General features: G+C 44.5%; 1 long non-coding RNA gene across 2 annotated transcripts in view; it reads right to left on the minus strand.

Moving 5' to 3' along the window:
* LOC118311554 overlaps positions 1-5,039 on the minus strand; it is a 14,762-nt gene extending 9,723 nt beyond the window's left edge. Inside the window, exon 1 of one of the 2 annotated variants that reach the window (XR_007030809.1) lies at positions 4,904-5,039. This is a non-coding gene — a long non-coding RNA (uncharacterized LOC118311554). Of the gene's footprint in view, positions 1-1,819; positions 2,048-4,903 lie in introns of those variants that run through there. The other variant, XR_004794017.1, reaches the window with a different exon arrangement.
* Positions 5,040-5,827: the final 788 nt, after the last annotated feature.

A 5,827-nucleotide genomic window follows, 5' to 3' on the forward strand; every position in this document is an offset into this window, starting at 1 on the left:
CGAAACACGGACGTGAACAAATCTGCCATGTCTAACTGATCCAGCTTCAGTGATGAAGGGATGTTTGAGACAGGCTGAAGATGGCCGTGTATGCAGCCAAGTATATACTTTGTATGGTGCTCATGATGGTGATGTGTTATGCACCTGCATGTTCTGATTAGGTAAGACGCAAAGAACTATGTGACACTCGAGTGATGGACAAACAGTGTGTGTGGTGTTGTCAGTCCTGCTCCACCAAGGCACCAAGTAATGTACATGTGCATCCAATTATACATCACACTCCTCATGTCAGATTAATTACAGCCAGGGGACATGAAGGAAACACACTCAGAGTACTAAAGGAGTTAAATTCACACTGTGTGATTATCGGTTTTAATTGGAGGCTGTGCCAACTTCCAGGCCATAGCCAACGTGTGAGATCTTACGAAGTGATCTGGTGCTGCTGCTGCTGCCGACGCCGTCACGTGAGTCCCGTATCGACCAATCGCGTGAGTGCTTTAACTATTTCGGGCTCACCCCCTCAAGATATTGCTGTTGCAACACCCACACAGTTATGACGACTACACGGCAGCACGCACCGTGGGTTTTCACTGTGATGTTTCTCCACGTGCACCCCCCCCCCCCCCCCCCCCACCACCCCCCTTAAACGAGAAGCCGATTTATTGATCCCCAATAGGCCTCGGCATCACCGCGATATGCCCATAACCACCACGAGCAGCAACAATCACGCCCTCACAGATACGTAGGCTGCTCCCGTTGATCCATCCAAGAGAGGAGAGCAAAAGCCACTCAAATCATGCCTGATTTTCAGGCTCAGCGGACCCCCCCCCCCACACACACACACACACCACCACCACCACCACCACCCCTCCTCATCGGCGGCAGCAGCGGCGCTCAGCCTCCCTCAGCATCCGTCCCTCCTGCTTCATCCCCTGCTGCTGCTGCTGCCCGGCATCACCTCCTCCTCCTCCTCCGTGCCCAGAGAGGAGGACCCCCGGCTCCGAAGTGCTCGGCGTCAGTTCGTACTTTCGGTTCTCTAGCTTTATGAAATTAAAACTCATACAGCTAGATAACCAAAGACACAAACTAACCCGTCGTCTCTCTTAAAGGGGCCGCCTCTCCGGTACAAACAGAAAGCAGCGAGGGCAGAGAGAGAGAGAGAGAGAGAGAGAGGGAGAGAGAGAGAGAGAGAGAGAGAGTCTGCCTGTGGTCACACACATACACACACACACAGCAGAAATATAGCGGCACAAATAAAGCTTTTCTATTTTTATCTGTGTTTATTTCAATAAGGGGGTGAAATGAATGAAGTTAAAACACTCAGGTTGTGTAGTTTGTGGCCTCCTTTTTGTCACACACACACACACACACACACACACACACACTTTGATTGTCACATTAGGCACAATTCAACTTTTTGCTCCTCTGACATAAATAAAACACAGTGTGAAGCCTATAAAGATATGAATGTGTCTCAGCAACATTTCGTTTTGAGTGTAGCCTCACAAGTGCACGCAGCCACAGGCCAAGACCGCCTCTTCGTCCTTTTGCAACCGTGATCAAAACCATTCATTGATAGACAAACGTATTTACTCAGGAGACGGTGATGCCCTTTTACCACGATCACGTGTTTACACTGTTAGATTAAAGCCACCAGGCCCAACACACAATTAAAGTTGCCATTGCTGAACCATCAATTGGCTGGTGTAGTTTAGATTTCTGGGAAACAGAAGAGCCCACGACGCCTGCAACAACAGCCCTCTCAAACAAGACTATACTCCCACATCCACTATCACACAAAAAGCAGCATCCCACTTACTTGCACATCACGGCTAACTCCACTCCACTGCACGGCCAATATCCACCGAGTATTACTGGATGATTTTCCCAGTGTGTTAGATCGCACTCGATGAGAGGAAACTGCGTTTAAGAGTAAGGGGGGAGTATCGAGGCTACAGAAGTATAGTGCCCTATGATATCTCTGAGGACTTCTGCAGGGAGAGCACGGCGCGTCCAGGCGCCTCTCACACGCGAGTTCCAAATGACAAGTGCAGAGTCCTCACTGTGAGCAGGGGGATAAACTCCGCCCGCCTCAGAGAGAGAGAGAGAGAGAGAGGCGGGGGGGGGGGGGGGGGGGGGGGCGGGAATCTGGAAATATTGAAGCCGATTTGAAAACTGAATGTGTGTGTGTCAGTCAGGAGAAGATTCACAGACCATAAAATACATCCAGACGCAAATGGAGCTGCGTCACACGTGATAATTTCAGAGCAAAAATTGTGTTTTTAAGAAAAGGATAAGATCCCTATTTAAAAACTACTCTTGATTATTATTTCTATTTTTTTGACAAAATAACCTTCCTCTCAGCTCCTTACGCTACACAGAAGCTGTTTTCTCTACAATCTATAGAATCCTGTTCAGACAGTGTGATGGAGCACAAACGTCCCGAAATCCTTTTAATCCTTTACAATAATATCTGCAGATTCTGCGGAGATATATGGAAGGAACAAATAATCTTCGAACACACCTCGCACGCTTAGAGCTGAAATGCTATTAATTATAAATCAAAAGTCACAAAAGCTGCAGATTATTTCAATTTAAGAGAGGGTTATTTCAGAGAATGTGAGACAGACAGAGGGGAGACGAAAAAAACACCCCACAACCCTCACGAATATATTTTACTTCTCCTGTGGAGCACGTAATAATATTATAATTTGGTTAATTGTATTTTATGCGAAATGGCCAATTAGCAGAGATGTATTTTCATTACTCCATCATATGCCTATTGTGACTGCAAAATGCTTTACATGTTCCTCATTATTGAAAAACTCTGTTAGAACATTTAGACAAAATCTGACTGATATTTCCCACAGGTTGCAGAGACTTGATAAAATGTTGCAAGAACTCTATTTTTCCAAACAGCTCACGATTATACACACTGACTGTAAAGACACCAAGAAAAGGAATTCAGGGTCTCTGTCCTTGGTGCAAGGGAAAAGCCCCCACGCCTATACTGTATAGCCGGATCCTGATAGCATATTCAGGCCATATTCAGCCTTATCAAGTGCGATATAATGATATGAGTGATATCTATAGCCGAGGAGATGAGATGGTTGAGCACGATTACAATCACAACCTTTGATAGTGGCAGAGACAAGACCCGAATAGCAACTCGCAATATCTCCCAAAGTTTGAAAGGATATTTAAACAAGGTGTGTGTGTGTGTGTGTGTGTGTGAGTGCGTGTGCGTGCAGGTAAACCAATAAAAGAGCAGCGAACCACAGTCCCAGGTTTCCAAACGAAACTTGCATCAGATAGCAGTTACATATCTGATTATTGCGCATGGGCAATCTGTTAGTATCGGGGAGGTGCAGCTCTCCTGTCAGCTGCAGCTGCAGGTTCCAGCTCCGCCGTGTGAATCCCATTCTCCTCTGGAGCATTTATAAGTCGATCTAATCAGCTGTGGCCTCCGCTGCTTGTCTTCCTGTAATTGAACTAACACACCGCGGTCGTGCCGTCGACGCATGTTCAAGAAAAGGAAATCGACGAGTCCGGCTGCACATCATGAAATAAAATAAATTTAAAAAAGTAATTATTGCATCATTAGCGCCGTTCATTTCCATTGGACGGCACAGTCCTCGTTGGTGCTGAGCATGCGCGACTCAGGAGTTGGGAGTGAACGTGCATCCCTACATCTGCTCCTCCAGTGTAACCTTGTAATGCTAAATATAAGACTCGACTATAAATGTGGCTACAGTCCCACTTTAACGAGTAACGTGTAAATAGCCTTTAAGACATGGAAGTTTATATCATCATATTATACTATAATTATTTGTATTAATATTTATCACAAAAAAATATTATATTATAGGAGCCCTAGGATAAAAGTTTTTATCAAAGATACTAAAAAACTTTTTCATACATTAGAATTTTCTGTTAAACTGTTGTGCAAAAAATATCACGATAAAAAAACATAAAAATGATTTATTCCTGGAAATATACCTTAATTGCAGAAAAAAAGTTGAACTGTGTGTGTGTGTGTGTGTGTGTGTGTGTGTGTGTGTGTGTGCGCGCGCGCGCGTGCGTGTGTGTCCTCAGATGGATTTTCCCACAAACAAGTGACAGGGAAAATTGACCCCCCCCCCCCCCCCTCCTCCTCCTCCTCCTCCCTACCTCCCGCCTCTCCCCATGCAGCCCAAAACAAGAAGAGAAGAAGTCAACATCAAGTTCAACAACGTGCCGGGGAGACATTTACATGACAATCAGGTCTGGGATCCTCGGGGTCCCCCCTCAGCCCCCGCACCCCCTCTCCAGCCCGCACAACAGAGTCTGGCGTCAGCCCCACTACACTTTCCCAGGCTCACAACAATATCTCCCCGCTGAACTCTGCACTGCAGCGCTGCCCGGGGCCTCCTCCTCCTCCTCCACTACATGAATACTTCTCACATGAGCACATGGCAGCGGAGAGAGCCTCATTAAATATTCCGGAGTTTGCATTAACTTACACACACCCTTCTCTACAGGACGAGACGATTCCTCTAGACCTTGTTGAGTTGTTTTGGCTGGTTTTATTAATATATTTAATCGAGTCTGTGAGGCCTCATCGTACCCATTTAGTTATTTCTAGCCGATTAATATCCCTGCAATATTCCATTTGCACTTTGTTTATATTCTAATCTGATATAAGCAGCGGTGAAATAAAGAATATATTATATTATATTTATAAATGTGTCACATTACAACTTCACTACTGTGATTCATCTTACAGTGTCTTTGAGAGGATCCCTTATATAAAGTATGAAAATGTAATATCAATAGATGGATAAATACAAAATAAAGGGTTAGGGTTAACGTTCACCATGTTGTACCTATACACTACATAAAATATATATTAAAGCCTACTTACACATTTTCTGAGTTCAGTCCAATAAAGTCTCCTTTGATCCTCTTGATTAAGGAAATGCATAATCTATTTGTAAATGCCTCCTTCTTCTTTTTGCACTTCATCAAAAAGAAACTGGACTCGACATTTAGAGCGAGAGCGAGAGAGAGAGAGAGAGAGGGAGAGAGAGAGAGAGAGAGAGAGAGAGAGAGAGAGAGAGAGAGAGAGAGAGAGGGGGAGAGAGGGGGAGAGAGGGAGAGAGAGAGGGAGAGAGAGAGAGAGAGAGAGAGAGGTGCACCTCTTCGCCTCTTGTCAAAATCTTTTTTGTGGTAATTTTAAATGTATTTAATTTCCTTCATTATTAAGGGAAAACTGCCGACCACTTTATGTGGAATAAAAAAATCCTCTCTTACCGGCTAAGGAGGGTCAGACGGGAGGAGTGAGAGAGCTGCGGCTGCAGACAGCGAGCGAGGCGAGGGGAGGGAGGAAGAGGAGGACGACGAGGATGATGATGATGATGGTGATGGAGGAGGAGGAGGAGGGAGTGGATTGGGCTCAGGGCCTATCAAATCTGTCAAAGAGGCCCTATAATATTTTTTTGAGGAATATCAAACAGCGCGAAAGTGGGTTATTGCTTGTTTTTATTTTGAAATAGAAAATCGGGATCACTTGGACCAAACCTGATCAAACCCCACAATTATGAATGTATAGTTGTGATTACATAAAGTGTGGAATGTTGAGGCTATATCTATAACCCTCAGGTCACAATATAGACACGTGTGTTTGCCATGTTTAAGGGGATTTTCTTTAGTAAAACTTTCATTTATGTTTCTTTTCTCAAAATAGATACTGTTTGTGCCTCATTCATATATTATGATTTATTGGTTCAAGTGTAAAAGAAGAACCCATTTATAAGTTGTTCTGGATTCATTCATTTTCCATTTTCAG

The sequence above is a fragment of the Scophthalmus maximus genome, chromosome 5 (genome assembly GCF_022379125.1).
Source record: "Scophthalmus maximus strain ysfricsl-2021 chromosome 5, ASM2237912v1, whole genome shotgun sequence".
NCBI lineage: Eukaryota > Metazoa > Chordata > Actinopteri > Pleuronectiformes > Scophthalmidae > Scophthalmus > Scophthalmus maximus.